General features: G+C 38.3%; 1 non-coding gene across 1 annotated transcript; it reads left to right on the top strand.

Moving 5' to 3' along the window:
* Positions 1-12,796: 12,796 nt before the first annotated feature.
* Positions 12,797-12,877, top strand: TRNAL-AAG (transfer RNA leucine (anticodon AAG)). The gene has a single exon. It is a non-coding gene; the product is annotated as a tRNA-Leu (tRNA).
* The last annotated feature ends 2,760 nt before the right edge of the window (positions 12,878-15,637 follow it).

The raw sequence follows: 15,637 nt of genomic DNA, 5'->3' as shown, positions 1-15,637 counted from the left end.
GAGCCTATGATCTGTGAAGCATTGATTCATAAAGACACAACGATTGACCAGCAGTTTAAAAAGAAAGACCTTCATACGAAATACTCTTTCGATTTAACAAAGGCAGATGATTTTTTGATCGTTTGCTTACTGCAAATTTCCTGAAGTTACCAAAAGGAATTAAAATTCCATCTCCAAAGGAACTGAAAGGAAAGGTATATTGTAGATGGCATAATTTTTGGTCTTACTCAACTAAAAATTGCATTATTTTTTGAGACAGGATCCAAGAGTAGATTCGAAAGGGGAGTTTGAAATTCCCAACTAAAGCAGAAAAGGCCATGGGGATTGATACCAATCCATTTCCAGAAATTGGAGAAATAGCAGCCAATGTTATCACGCCAGACTTCTAGAACTTGTCCTTGAAAGAATTGGAAGAAGTCAATGTGCAGATGCATGTTGCTAGCCAGACAATTGTCAAGAAAGACACTGGAAATCTACCAGCTATTGGACAAGGTTTCTCAGACCAGAGGGAATACTCTGATGAAGAAGCATTGGATGACGATTCTTTAGAAGCAGCTGTCATGCAAAGAATATGTCCCAGATGCAGACTGAGCTACAAGTGGTTGAAGAGGCTTCCAATTGATGGGAAGCAATATTACAAGGATGTGCAGAGGCGTCCTAAACCAACTAGTACTTATAACAAAAGGCCATATCCAACTAGTGTTAGGTAGCAGCCATTAATGGCCGAACCAACAGCAGCTAGAATGCATTCTAAAGGCAAGAGGCCTTTACATGAGTCCAAACTACCTAATTATTACAGAATGGAGGGCAGTCATCCTGAGAGGAGGTCGAAAAAGGGCTCAGTTTATGGGATCTAAGTCAGAGATTTCCCTCATAGACCAACCTCACTGTCAAGACCCAAACCCGCCCCTATGGGTTTAGCACCGTAACCGGCCAGTAATCCAAGATTACCGAAGGCCTGCTTAACAGTAAGACAGTAATACAGAGTACAGGGGCTGCCGGAAGCGAAAACAGCAATAAAAGATGTCCAATGAGCTGTGACAGTCTGTATGCAAAAAGACTTTTTAAAACATATTCACATTCGAAACAAAACAGTATGTACATACATCATATACAGATAATCAGGTTAGGGACCAAATCCCTACCATAACAGTACAGTACAGTACAGGTACACATATCATTCAGTCTATACAGTGTTACAAAAACAGATACAAAGGGGGAAAACTAAAACACCCCAAAAAGCCCTAGCTTGAAGGACTTGGAACCTCGCAGTGAGGCACGTTGGTTGGCTTGACAAAAAGCGAGTTTAAACCCCACGCGCCTAGCTTCGATCCGGTGCCTGGACACCTACATATATATATAAAAACAGTAAGCTAAAGCCCAGTGAATAACATATGCGTAAAGAGATTAAAAATGAATGTCCTTTCAGTATTGAAAACAATCATTTATCAGTATATCAGTCATTCAGTTTGTGGCTCATATCTCATGCCATAACAGTTATTCAAAAACTAGAATAGTCATATATGGTACATCCAATAGCAAAACAGTACAGTAGGTCTTAACAGACCGAACAGTCAATGATGGCCATCATATCAGCAAACAGTAGTGGTTCCAAACATGGGAACCGATATAGATCTCTGTAACAGTAGCGGTAACAGTATATTGCTATGGATGCCACGAATACAGTTCACAAATAGGACAAACATTCATTCAGTAAACAGTGTCATTTCATAAAGCAGTAGAGTCATTTGTTCAGAAAATAATATCAATTGAACATATCTTTACAACATTGTTACTCACAGAGTTCTGGGCTATAGATAAGCTAGTACGCGTCCTAGGATGCCAACCCTACACAGTTACAGAATGAACACACACAAAGCTACACAGTTGGGAAATAATAACTTAATCCCTATCTTGACTCGGTGTGGTTCTACATCAAAATCCCCATTAAGATGCCTTAAACTAGGCCTAAGAATGCCTAGGATGGAATGAGGATGCAAAGATGCACTTTAAAACAATTTTCAGAATTTTTAGAAAACAGGGGTCTCGCTCGAGCGTGGCTTTCTACGCTCGAGCGGACATGCAGACAAATGAGTTTCGCTCAAGCGTGACTTCCGTCGCTCGAGCGGACTGTAAGCTACAGTAAAAGTACTGGATGCACAAAAATCACGCTCGACGGGCGCTCGATACACGCTCGAGCTTGAGACACAAGTCCTCACTCGAGTGTAAACTCTCTCGCTCAAGCGGACTGTAAACACATGCAAAGTATTGGACACACAAATTTCACGCTCGAATGCCACTTTTCTCGCTAAAGCGGACTTCATGTATTCAGAGTGTACGCTCGAGCGGGGAGTTCCTCGCTCGAGCGTGGGTCTAAAATCTGGAAATTCCAGATTTGAACCTCAAGCTCAAAACTAAACTTTAAAGCATCAAAACTCAACCTCTTGGGCCCATTTTCTGGAAAAACACTTTAAACTCATAATATAACATGATTCAAAGCTCAATTTGTAAAATCAAGGCCCAAAGGTAGTTCAATTGAACACAAATTTAAACAAATTCCATGAACATGATGTAAAACATAACATGTATGAATTAAATCAACTTCAAGCTTCCAAAACATGAACAAATGAGCCAATTCTTTCTATAACAAGATAAATTCATGGACTATACTCAAGATATGGATATGCATGTGAGGAATTTATGAATTACAACCTCAAAACTTCAAAATATGTACATGCATGCAAGAATTAAACTCTTAACTCAACACATTAAGCCATATCTTGGCTCTAAACTTCAAAATTAACATAGACCATGCAAGGCACAACTTAACTCACAACCAAGAAGATGAGTTCTAACCTTGGGTCCTCAATTACAAGAATGGGAGCTCAAATATGCACTTATCCTTCAAATCTTCCAATTCTCTAAGCAATTCTCTAGATGAAGCCAAGTTTCTCTACCCCTCCCTCTCTCATTCGGTTTTGCTCTCAAAATGGCTGAAGAAGAGTGCTAGAAATAAACTCAATGTGTTTTATAAAGTGGGCCACTAAGTGGTATAATGGTGAATACGGCCAACTATTGTAATTTATCATTATTTAATCTAATTTAAACATACCAAATCAAATTTCAATTAAATATACCATAAAATCACATAAATCCTAACTAGCATAAAACACTAATCAATTTCTGGTTCGGCCACCGATAAGGCCTTCAATTTGCAGTTTAAACAAAATACATGAACAGATAATTTAACAGTCAAACAGATAGAATTGCATTCAAATTAACACACTCAATCAATCAGTTCCGAATTTCAGTCAATCAGTCAATTAACATGTATAATCATGGATTAGCATTAATCAGTGGTGTTATCAGTAAACAGAAGTGAGGGTTGTCACACTCATGCAGGACGGAAAGTGGCCACCTTCGTCAAAGGCCTGAGTTAAGCCCAAAAAAGGAAGTCAGGGCCAAGCAGTGGTCTTCGCAGCCAGCTTCGAAGATGGCTTCGAAGGAGGAAAGAAACAGTTAAACAGCCGGGTTAGTAAGTTCGTGGGTACCTGGAGTTCCAGATTGGTTTGTTATGTAGAACAAACCTAGGGAGATATCTACCCAAAGAGATGTTGTTGAAAGCCAAGGTAGGATGGTTAAACCACCTTTGGTGGCTCCCAACAATTGGGTGCTGCTTAAGCACCTGAAAACAAAAGAACCAAATATGGTTCCAATGATTTCTAGGTCCCAAAGGAGGAAGATCCAACGAAGGTACACTCAGTACCAGAAGGATCTGAAAGAAGGAGTAGAAAGTTCTTCATTGGTTCAGCTAAAGAGCCAGGCAGAAGGAGGAGAAGATTCAAATCTAGTCCATAGTCTGAAATTGACTCTTGTAGACAAAAAGAGTTGTAGCAGGGAGTAGTTGACCAAAGTTTATTCTGAGCTAAAGGCCAAGGAACGATCCAATTTGGTAGGATTAGAAAAAACTCTGATGGAAAGTGATAGTGAGATAGAAAATGAGGTCATCCCAAGCCAAAGGAAAGGGGTGATTGAGGAAGAAATGTTTGAAGCCTTCATTGTTGAACAGACATTTTTGGTCAAAAAATCAACGGAAATAGACCATTCGAAAGAAGTTATTAACACAGAAGTGCCAGAATGCAGCATGGAGGACGCTTCTGAAGTAATTGAACAAGTTGACCAAGAGGGAAAGCAGGTACAGCCAATTGTCCAATTTGGCTCGTTCCCTCCGGTGTCAGTGAATATGGTACTTATATTACCGCAGGAGTTTCAAGTTGAAGATGAAAACCAAGGTCAGGAGGTTGACCCAATTCCAGTCTCCAGTGAAAACTCACTAGTAAGTACGGTGCAAGATGAATCCGAAGCAGCCATACCAATGGAAACTGAAGACGGGAGTGAGGAAGAGGTAAGTATTAACTTCTCATACCCTTTTGAGTATCCCACAGCGTCCATGACACAGCATGTCAAACCCTTGTATATTAAGGCCTTCTTCGATGGAATACCGATGAATCGGGTGCTGGTGGATAACGGGGCAGCAGTAAACCTGCTTCCAAAATATTCGTTGAAGAAACTAGGAAAGAAGAACCCCAGACTAATCCCAACCAGTACAGCCATTGCTGGTTTTACAGGAGACAAACAGATGGCCCAAGGTATTCTACCCATCAACCTGAGTGTGGAAACCAGGGACTGCATGACAGCATTCTTCGTTGTCGACAGCAATGCTAAGTATAATGCTTTACATGAAGAGATTGGATTCACACCTTCCTCTTTACATCAGGAAATCATGATGGCCTTGTGCAATGGAAAGACGAAGGAGATCAATGCAGATCCTCAACCTTTCATAGCTTGTGCAGATTTCGCAGAGGCCAAATTATATGTTGAAGGAGTGGCGCCACTTAGTATACTGAGAAAGCCCGATGGATCAGCCGATGTGACGGCTGATGAAGAATTTGCACACCTAAAGCATTTGGTCCAAGAGAGTGCTGATGAAGAGTTTGCTGTTAACGATGACAATGATGCTTGGCTGTAGGCAAAGAGATGAAGCTCAAGAAGCCAAGTCTTTGGCTCTAATTAGGTTTTCAGTATTGGATGTAAAATCAATAATCCAGAAGGTGCAAGAGCAAGAGAAAGAAGCAAAGATGATTGGTTGTAAGAAGGAACAACAACAGGTCAGATTTTTGGCCTTAGATAAATATTGTGCATTGGACATTGAAACAAAAGTCCAAGAGATACAAGAGGAAGAAGCTTGTGGACAGACTTTGTCTATGATGAGGAGGGTAAAGATGTTGAATCAAAGAAGTTGGGAATAGAACAAAGCAAGGATATTGCTTCGAAGTCAGAAGGGATCAAAGAAAGAGCATCAGTAAGTTCTCAGATATAAGACCCCTTGGAAGAAGTAAATTTATGGGAAGATTTTATACAACAGCCCACCTATATAAGTGCTTGGTTGAATACTCTTGACAGGGACCAGTTGTTAATTGTTTTGAAGAAGTATAAAGATTGTTTTGCGTAGTCTTATAATGAACCACCAGGATTGGATAGGTCATTAGTGGAACATAGGCTCCCTATGAGACCTAATTTCAAGCCATACAAGCAAAAACCAAGGAGAATGAGTCCAAAAGTGATTCGGAAAGTTAAGGAGGAAATTCTTAGACTCTTGAAGGCAGGTTTTATTAGGACAGCCAGGTATGTTGAGTGGTTATCCAATATTGTACCTATAGTTACGAAGAATGGTAAAATGAGGGTATGCATCGATTTCAGAAACTTAAATCTAGCAACTCTAAAAGATGAGTATCCTATGCCTACAGTAGATTTGTTGGTAGACAGTTCAATAGGGCATCAAATTTTATCAATGATGGATGAGCACTCTGGTTATAACCAAATCTACATTGCAGAGGAAGATGTCCACAAAACAACATTCAGATGTCCTGGGAATATTGGCACCTTCGAATGGGTTAAGATGCCATTTGGTCTGAAGAATGCTGGGGCTACATATTAGAAGGCTATGAATACTATCTTTCATGACCTTATTGGAGGGTATTTAGAGTATTATATTGATGACATTGTAGTGAAATCCCAGTCCATGGAGGAACATTTGTTTCACTTAGAAGTAGTTTTCGAAAGAATGAGAAAGTTTAAGTTGAAACTTAATCCTCTTAAATGTGCTTTTAGCGTATTATCTGGAAACTTCTTGGGCTATGTAGTACACAAGAAAGGAATACAGATTTCTAGAATAAAGCCAAAGCCATCATTGAAGCCAGACCTCCATCAAGTAACAAAGAATTACAAAAGTTCCTTGGACAGGTTAATTTTCTTCGAAGATTCATTTCTAATACTGTAGGGAAAACTAAAGTATTTTCTTCCTTGTTAAGGCTAAAAGATGAAGAGGAGTTTGTGTGGACAGTAGAGCATCAAACTGTTTTCGAATGAATCAAAACCTACTTGGCCAACCCTCCAATGCTGATGCCACCAAAGGGTGATAAGCCCTTGAAGTTGTACATAGCTACAACAGAAGATTCATTGGGAGCTTTCTTAGCCCAAGACAATGAAGAAGGCAAGGAGTAAACTGTTTATTATCTTAGTAGGTTTCTAAATTCTTGCGAATGTAAATATTTAGCTGTAGAAAAGTTGTCCCTTGCATTGTATTTTGCTGCAATGAAATTAAGATACTAGCTTTTACCTATAACTGTCTTGGTAATTGCAACCACAGATTTGGTTAGATATATGTTATCTAGACCCATGTTGAGGGGAATAATTGGCAAATGGATACTAACTTTGTCAGAATTTCATCTAGAATATGTTCCCCAAAAGGCAGTAAAAGGACAAGTTTTGGCTAATTTTTTGGCAGACCATCCATGTCAAACAGAAAGCTAAGAGATAATAGAACTTGGTATGGCTAGTGTTGAACCATGACAAATGTGGTTCGATGGATCAAAAGCCAATGGTTTAACTGGAATTGGTATAGTAATTAAGTCACCATAAGGAGTAGAAACCACGCATAGTTTCGAGTGGATGAAATTACTTGTTCCAATAATCAAGCTGAATATGAAGCCTTAATAATGGGACTAGAAATACTTATTGGATTACAAGCTCATGCAGTTGACATATTTGGAGATTCTTAATTGGTAGTTAACCAGGTGAAAGGGATTATCAAATGTCAAAGTATAAGCATGTTGCCATACTAAGTTGTTGCATTACATCTGCTTCCTCAATTTCAGATAGCAAATGTAACTCATGTCCCAAGATTCTGGAATAATAAAGCTAATGATATAGCTCAAAAAACTTCGATTTTCAAGAGAATGGATAATACTGGAAGAGATATAAGCCAAACAACATATCAGAAAGTAATACTACCCTTGAATAAAAGGAATGTGGTCCTGGAAGTCAATCATGATGACTTACAAGAACAAGATTGGAGGCATCCAATAATGCAGTATCTAGCTGGCCCATCTTCGAAGGCCAGCTGAAAAATTAAATTACAGTCTATGCAATACATAATGTATGATAATGCTCTCTATAAAATGGGGGGAGATGGGTTATTGTTGGAATGTTTAGGCCCAAAGGAAGCATTGACAGCTATGGCGGAGGTTCATGAAGGAATCTGTGGTGCTCATCAGCCTAGTGTGAAGATGAGATGGCTGCTTTGAAGGCATTCCTATTATTGGCTAACTATCCTTAAAGACTGCATAGAATATGCAAGAGGTTGCTAGACATGCCAAAAGCATGGCACAATAAGGCATGTGTCCATAACTGACCTGCATGCAGTTGTGAAGCCTTGGCCATTTAGAGGATGGGCTATGAACATGATGGGGAAAATACACCCACCCTCTTCAAAGCATCATTGTTTTATCTTAGTGGCCACTGATTACTTCACTAAGTGGGTCGAAACTAAGCCATACAAGGCTGTAGACCAAACTGAAATCATTGGATTCATTAAGGATTTAATCCATAGATTTGACATCCCACAGACTATAACTGTTGATAATGGGACTGTATTCAATGGGAAAATGATAAAGTTTTTTGTACCAGAGTTTGGGATTAGTCTTATTAATTCTACACCATATTATGCACAAGCCAATGGTCAAGCTAAATCATCCAATAAATCTTTGAAAAAAGGAATTCAGAAAGTTATGGAAGATAATCCTAGGGATTGGCATAACTTGTTGTTGGATGTATTGTGGGCTTATAGGACTTCACCAAGATCAAGTACAGGAATCACTCCATATACCTTAGTGTATGGGCATGATGCAGTGCTACCTGTAGAAATTAATGTTAAGTCCTTGAGAGTGAGATGCCAGGATCAGTTAAATCCTGAGCAATACCATTAGAGTATGTGCTTGGGGTTAGAAAGCATAGATGAAGCTAGAATTCTGGCATTAAATAGCATTCTTTTCCAAAAGAAGAAAGTAGCCAAAAACTATAATAAGAAAGTCAAACACATTGGTTTTGATGAAGGTGATTTGGTATGGAAGACAATACTCCCAATAGGGATTAAAAGCCATAAGTTTGGCAAATGGTCACCTAACTGGGAAGGACCATATCAAGTTCATAGAGTTCTGCCTTTTGGAGCATACCATTTGAGAAATTTAAATGGATACACACATCCCAAAAAGATTAATAGCAGATATTTGAAGCCTTATTTTCCAGCCATATGGGAAACACAAGGAATAAAATAAATGCTAAGTACAAGAACATAAGAATACTCAAATGATAAATAAGAATTTGCTTTTCATAAAGAGTTGAATACATTTTGCCATAAATTGGCCCAAAAGTCAGTACAATGTCTCAGTTGTTCTTTCACAATGGATGTTCTATTCTTAAATGATGAAAACCACTGGATGGCTATGGTCATTTCTTGCTTTCGGTCGGCCAGTCCTTGATTGGTAATTTGCAACTTGGTATCAGTTCAGACTAAGGCCTGGTTAACTGCGGATAGCTCTTTCTCAAGTTGAGCTTTCTTCTCCAGTAGTTGAGTTCGAAAGTGGGAGACAGAAGAATGTTGTTTCTTTAGCTCCGATACTTCAGTATGTACTTTGGAAACAAAGCTCTGGTCTCTTACCAATTTCTCCTCTGCAGCCTTGGCAGCATGGCAAATGTTGATGTAAAAGTCAATGGTGGCTGCTACCTGAGATAAATGACTTGAGACAGTCATGCCAGATTGCTCAATGATCTTGCAACACTAAAGGAAGCCATTTCTTATTATAGGCCTCTGTAAGGCCTCGAAACGGATCCTCGAAAAGGATGTCAACAGCTCTAGATAGCTGTCCAAGTCTATCAGAGGCGAAGAAATCTTACTACTGGTGGAAGAGCTCTCAAAAATTTCTAGCAAGGAATCAGTCAGGACTAATGGCTCAATCTCATCACTAGTCATTGGGGAGGTGGAGGGTATGTCGAAGAGACTAGCTAGTCTAGCTTCGAAGATGTCTACCTTATCCGTGGACATGAAGGGTGCAGAAAGAGTTTTGGTGGAAGGCACAAAGGACTGCATAGGGATAGGAGAAATGGGTAGAGCATCTTCAACAGTCTCTATAGTTCTAGCCACCAATAAGTTGAGGGAAGAAGGGCTGGAACTAGGCAGAGCTAATAGACTATGAGTTGGAGAGCTGCTAGCACCCTTTATAGAGGAATCAGCTACCATCATGGATGGAGCAGCAGCTAGAATTCCCTTAGGAGGAGGAGGAAAAGCAAGGCTCGAAAGAAAATTAAATTGAGATAAATCAAAAGTCAAATGAAGGAGATATGGAGTTAAGCCAGAAGGGAAAGGAGCAGGAATACTTGGCCTCAAGGAGGGTATAGAGAATGTAGGCCTAGGAAGTGAGAGTATTATCTGAATAGACTTCACATTTTACAATTGATCAACTTCAACTGAAACTGAGGGAGTCCTTATTGGAAGAATAGGCTCAGTAATTGTTGCTGCAAAAGAAGAAGTACAAAGTAATGTCAAATCTTAATACCAAGAATTTGACAAGAAAATAATAGAGGTATGAAAGAAATTACTCGTTTCAGAAGTGATAGCAATGATGGGAGAGCTACGAATAGAATAGTGCTCAGGAATGTGTTGCCTTCTCGCAGTTTCCCTTTGTATTGAATCAGCAGCAGCAGCTTCATCTCTTAATAGTTACTGCTGCCGCTTCTTCTCAGCTCTTTGGAAAACAATTATTTCTCTGGAATGTTCCTCCACTTCTGCTTTGGCAGCCGCCTCATGAGTGGGGTCTTCGACCAAATCAGAAGGAGAGACAGTCATCTTCTTTCTCTTTCTTCTCGGTAATGGTATTTCCTGCTCTTTCTCAATCTCTTTCTCTTCAACCTGGGATTCAGGCTTTTCAGGAGTAAGTTCCTTTTCCACTACTTTGGCAGCTGTCTCATAAGTAGGGTCCTCGACCAAATCAGAAGGAGAGACAGCTACCTTTTTTCTCTTTGTTCTCTGTAATGGTATTTCTTGTTCTTTCTCAATCTCTCTCTCTTCAGTCTGAGATTCAGATTCTTCAGGAGTGAGTATTAACTTCATTTTCTCTTTCTGCTGTTGCTTGCCTTTGAGAGCAGCTAGAGTTTCAGCCCTTTCAGGAGATTCTTCTTGTGGAGACCCTGCACCAAGAGGTATGAGTGTAAAGGAAACAAACAAAAGAGTCTAAAAGAAAAAGAACCTGAAAACACTTACCCTTTTTCGAAGCAGCTCTGGTAACTCTAGCTGGAGAGGGTGAGGCTACAAGAACAATTTGGGCAGCTGTGGAAAGAGAGGGAATGTTCTCAACTGTTGTTGGTTTAGCCTTAGAAGGCACTCCTAGCCCTATCAGCAAATCATGAGGGTGTACTGATTGGCGTACTTCTATATTGGCTGTCCACTAGTTTTGAAATCTTTTCAAAGCCAAGCCAGAGGGAAGGAAGGGGACAAATTTGAACTCACTCAATTCTTCAACAGTTTAAATGTTGCCGCCTCTAGTTTGATTTGGGTATTCTCAGGTCTCTGGCCGTAAGATGGACATTCGAGAGGCTGCAAAGTAGAATGAGAATCCCCTGAGTAAACCCAAATTGCCTGGCAAACTGAGAAGGGCAATATACCTCAGATATGCACTTATAAGCTCGAAGGTTTAAAGTACCAATGAACAGCTCCCTTGGTAACAAAATAGAAGCACACATACCAATGTGTTGCCTTCTAAACTGTTATGTGAATTAAAATTTTAAAAGAGACCAATATAATTATGTCAAAAGTATGAGACTAACTATATATATTTTAAATCTTAAGAAAGTTAAAGTGTAATTTACCCTTAATTTTATGTTTTGCTTACGATAATTGCTATTTGAAAAAATCAAGTTGTTATTGTGATTTTTTTTTATAATGAAAATTGAGTGACAAAACTTCACTAAATGAATTGCTTGCTTTTACATAAAAATAATTTTTTATATAAATTAAAAATAGTGAACTTTAAGTATCATTTAGTAATATTTATAGTATAATGTTAGTAAAAATAAAAAATATATATTTGGCACAACTATTTATATATATATATATATATATTGGCTACATATTTTGTATAAGCCAATTACAATTCAACACATGGCAAGTTGAAGGTAATACGAGAAGACAATTCAAACCTTCGATCATGATCGTACACGTGGCAGTTGATATTGGTTTTCATGAGACCCGCGTAATACTGGATCAGCAAAGAAATACAAAGTGGTGTGGTTTCAACGGTTACTCATATTCAAATTCAAAATCAGGAGGGAAGCCTAACTGCAGGTATTGGCATAGTTGAGCTAACTATAAGGCAACATGGTCAACAATCCTGGAGGAGCAATTCGACGGTTAGAAGTGCAGTTCGATGGTTCTCCTTGAGAAGTATAAATAGCAGAAAAGACCCCAGAAAAAGCCCCAGACTCAGATCTAAAAAACCAGTTTTCTTCTACTTTATTCCCTTTCCAGTTTTTACATTTCCTGTTCTTTACATTTCTGTACTTTAATTCCTGTATTGCACTTCGTTCATAGGAGTAGTTTCAAGGAGATTGTTGCTGTAAATCTCTACGAGGCTGAATTTGATCATTGTAAGTTTTCATTTTAATGAAATGTTTCAATTGCTCTTCATTTGATTGTGATTTGCTTAATTCTCCTAAATCAAGCTATCAGTAAAAGTCCTCTTCATTGAGGCTGAAAGAACTAAAACACAATCGTCTGATAATTGGTTGGCAATTAATTTTTTGTAAGGACTGATTGATCCTTGCTGGCACGCTCATAATTACGATAATAATCTTCGAAAGCCAAAAAGCCAACAATATATATATATATATATATTTAAAAAAAGTAAAAGGAATAGTCAGCAAGAGTTGGTTGTTAACGATTGCAAATGATGCTCAACAGTTATGGATCAGGTGGAGATGGTGATAAGAGGATGCTGCTAGTTGCGGGAGGTGGATGGTGATAGTTGGAAATGGTTGACGACCCCACTAGTGAAGGCCAAATATGATTGTTTACAGTCGAAAATGATGATCGATCGTCTGAAGTGGTGTCTGAAGATGCTTTTCAATAAGAGGTGTTAGCCAGAGAAAGTTACCTCTAACGGTGGCTGAACGTAGAAGTAGCCAATCGGAGAAGGCGGAAGAAATAAGACAATGATTTTTTTTTAAAACAAGTGACATCAACCTTTTTATGGTTTCAAAATAAATACAAGTTTTTGTTTATAATTTTTAAAATTTTATAAATATAAAAAAAAAAATTATAAATACAAACGTTAATTATGTTTCATACATGGCCTGTCGTGTTGTCCATGCAATATAAAATGTATTAGGTACAAATAGACGATATGTTGAGATGGCCGAGTTGGTCTAAGGCGCCAGATTAAGGTTCTGGTCCGAAAGGGCGTGGGTTCAAATCCCACTCTCAACATTATTTAATTATATATTTTTTAATTATTAAAAAGTTTTCTGGTTGATTTAAAATTAAAAATAAAGTTTGCAGAGTTTTCTGATTGTATTTTTGCAAATCATTTTAGTTTTAGATAAATTACAAATATATATCATCAGATTTGCTTAAAATATAGATTATTTTTTATAATTTGAAAAGCTATAAATACCTTTTGTTAGAATTTTTTATTTAATAGAATTAATTAAAAAATAAATACATAATTATTTTCCTATACAATAATAAAATTATTTAAATTATTAATTGAAACATATTTTTAATATCATTAAAAATTATCAATTAATTTAATAATCTATTAATAAAATAAACAATTTATCATAAAATTAAAAATTTCAAAAATAAAATATAATTTATAAAATTATAAAAACAATTTATATTTTAATCAAATCTTTCCGTGTATTTGTAATTTGACAATGCTTGCATGAATCCTTACTGAGTTTTTCATTACAGTCCATTGTGCCTATTTTTGAAGAACCAATTAAAGAGGGAGGCAGGTAGTCTTGATAATTGTGTAAGTGTGTCTTAAATAAAGTGAAAATATTGTGCCTTATTGGATCAAAATTTTCCATTACATTACATATCTTAATGGTAGTCCTAAGATAGTTTTGAACGAATGAACAAAATGACTATATATATTATGAAATTACCTTTTTAACAAGGTCCTACTTTTTAATTAGAGCATTTTTAACGTTTATTTATTTTTTTTATTAAATTTGAGTAAAGATTTGAGTTAAAAATTTCATTTGATACCAAGATTTTCAATATTAAATTTTCAATTTTCATCTAACAATTGATCGATTAAGAGGATGGTTAGGAAGATGTTCGAGCAGTCAACAGGCCTAGTGTAAATTCCCTTCAAATTTTTTTCAATCCAGTCATCCACCTAGTTGACTGGCCAGTCATCCATCTGGTCATTCACCAATGGTCACTTGCAAGATTTGATGAAATATTAAAAGCTCCCTCAATTTGATGAAAAAAAAAGGCTCCCTTCATTTGATACCAATTTGATGAAATGGTTGGAACACTGTTTTCACTAATTTTTCATCAAATATAAATTTGATAAAAGATTTGAGTGTGGATTAGAGATGGTCTTAAAAGAAAAGTCTGTATTGTACTGCTAGGTTTTTGTGAACCCATTAGAGCATTTCCAATGTTTACTCTTTTTTTTAAAAAATCAAATTTAAGTAAAAATTTCATTTAATATTGCGCATTCTAACGGAAAATTTTAAATTTTTATCAAAATACTGTCGACCGAGAGGACGACAGGGTAGATGTCAGGCTAGTCGACCAGTTTGGTGTAAATTAATCACAACCTACGAGACAATTTTGCAAGAAAGAGGTTGTTTGGAAGGATGTCCGAGAGGATGTCTGACCCAACGGTCACCTACAAGTTTGATGAAACGCTCCAAGCATTCTCAATTTGATATTGTTTGATGTTATAATTGGAGCTCTAAAACTAGACTTTTTTCATCAAATTTAATTTTGATAAAAGAAAAGAGTAAGTATTGGAGATGCTTTTCCATAGCTTATTTTAATGATTGAGTTTATTTATTTTTTAAGATCCTATTTATAGATCATTTATAAAACAAATTAGATTGATTAGATAATTATTCTTGTTTAATTTCATTACATTTATTTTGAAAAAAAAGTCAATAGTATATTTTCAAAATCATACTTGTTGTTAGTGACGGAGTTAGAAATTTAGCATAGGAAGGATACAAATTAATGACAAAATGGATTTTTTTTTCTTCTCATAATGAATAACAATGCGACATTATTAAGAAACTTGGGTCACTTTGCAGGCGGCAGCAGGAAGGGGTCTGGTGGCGGGGTTGCCGTCATTAATTAAGGGATGGAGGCCGCGGTGGTTCTACGTGTCCGCGAACGGGGGAGTGGGAGTGCGCACGGTGTGAAGAGTGCCCACCAAGTCTGTGGAGCCAAAGTTGAGGGGCCGCAGCGGAGGAGAGGGTGAAAAAGGTGAAGGCATGGAGGGAGGAGGGCGTCAAATGGGACGATCTCGTCCAGCTGTCCGCTTTATTTGCCGCAGGACTGGGCCCTCAGCCGACCGGTGGAGATCTGGCACCGACAGAACTAGAGGCGAGAAGAAAGGCGCAAGAGGTGGAGGATCAGACCATTTTTGCCAAAGCCCAAAAGTTCAAAGAAACACAGTTAGGCCCGCTACCAAAACCGGTTGCGAGGGAAAGAATTCGACTGCGCCCCAAGCCGCTGGGGGAAAAAGACTTGGGTAGTTTTGAGCCTCGATTGCCCCCAGTTGATCCGGTGAAGGAGAGGGCAAACAAGGAGAGGGAGGCTCTGAAGAAGAAGAAGATGTGGGTTACCCCTGAGGGGGCCTCAGATGCGCCTGGGTCGAAGAGGATGAGGGTTGGCAGAGAGGTTGCCCCCATGGCGGAGGAGGCAAGGGAGAAGCGAGTGGGGGTGACCCCAGAAAGGGTGGTTGCCCCAGAAGTGCAAGGGAACGAAGGTTAGGGGGGCCAGGAGGAAGAAGAGCACCTGAGTGCCAGGCCCAAGGTACCATGGAGAGTGGGTCAGCTGACCCTAAGGAAGTGATGGAGCAACACTCGAAAGGCAGTGGGGCACGTGCTGAAGTGAAGTGGAATAGACAGAGAAGGGGAAAAGGACAGTGGATCGTGGTCATACACGTGGCAAAATCTTGTAGTGGGGGAGGTTAGGCGTTGGGCGATAGGCGAAATGATAGGTCCTTAT

This window comes from Camellia sinensis, chromosome 6 (assembly GCF_055761805.1).
Source record: "Camellia sinensis isolate YWXY chromosome 6, ASM5576180v1, whole genome shotgun sequence".
Classification (NCBI taxonomy): Eukaryota; Viridiplantae; Streptophyta; class Magnoliopsida; order Ericales; family Theaceae; genus Camellia; species Camellia sinensis.
The sequence above is the reverse complement of the archived record's forward strand: the minus strand, read 5'-3'. Positions and strand labels throughout refer to the sequence as shown.